The sequence below is a fragment of the Lathyrus oleraceus genome, chromosome 3, assembly GCF_024323335.1.
Source record: "Lathyrus oleraceus cultivar Zhongwan6 chromosome 3, CAAS_Psat_ZW6_1.0, whole genome shotgun sequence".
In the NCBI taxonomy this organism is placed as follows: domain Eukaryota; kingdom Viridiplantae; phylum Streptophyta; class Magnoliopsida; order Fabales; family Fabaceae; genus Lathyrus; species Lathyrus oleraceus.
The window spans coordinates 296,932,901-296,933,811 of NC_066581.1; the positions used below are offsets into that span (position 1 = coordinate 296,932,901).

Consider the following 911-nt stretch of genomic DNA (forward strand, 5'->3'; position numbering starts at 1 on the left):
CTAAGGCAAATAATTCTATTTTCCTTTCTATATTTGTCGAATGTATGCCAAGTACTCGCTCTCAAGGAGAGAAGTTAAAGCTACCGTTCGACGAACCTGAGTGTTATCTAAGATTAGAACGCCGGATACGAGATTTGACACGAGAACATTGTATCAAGCTAAATCTTCCCGATCCTAATATCCCTATTCCTAAATCAGTTATTCAACCAGAGATGGCCGAAGGACCGCAAAACCGTCCTCTTAAGTACTATGCAATCCCTTTGCAGGATGAACCACATAACATCATCGCTGCCCCTGCCATCGAGGCCAATAATTGCGAGCTAAAACCTTCATTATTGTCATCCGTACAGCAAAACCAATTTTCAGGTAGTCCCATGAAGGACCCAAACCTACATTTGTTAGTGTTTTTGCAATGCGCAGACACAGTGAAAGCAATTAGTGTCATCCCTAAAGCTATAAGACTACGTCTTTTCCCATTCTCATTAAGAGATAGAGCTAGAGTTTGGCTCCAGCCTCTACCATCCAACTCTGTCACTACGTGGATTGAGTTGAAGAAAGTTTTTTTAGCACGATATTTCCCACCTAGTAAGACGGCTATGCTAAGAGCCCAAATAAATGGGTTTAAACAAAAAGATAATGAATCACTTTTTGAAGCTTGGGAGAGATACAAAGACATGATGAGGCTTTGTCCACATCGCGGTCTAGAAGAATGGTTGATCATCCATAGCTTTTACAACGGTCTCTTATACAACACAAGATTGACAATAGACGTCGCCGCAGGTGGCGCACTAATGGATAAACCCTACCATAAGGCCTATCAACTTATTGAAAATATGGCCCAAAACCATTAGCAGCGGGGAAGCGAAAGAATCTCCGTAGAGAAACCTCCAACGAAAGGCGGCATGTACGAA

General features: G+C 42.2%; 1 non-coding gene across 1 annotated transcript; it reads right to left on the reverse strand.

Annotated features, from left to right (window-relative positions):
• Positions 1 to 596: 596 nt before the first annotated feature.
• Positions 597 to 703, reverse strand: LOC127133346 (small nucleolar RNA R71). Its single transcript, XR_007807329.1, has one exon. It is a non-coding gene; the product is annotated as a small nucleolar RNA R71 (small nucleolar RNA).
• Positions 704 to 911: the final 208 nt, after the last annotated feature.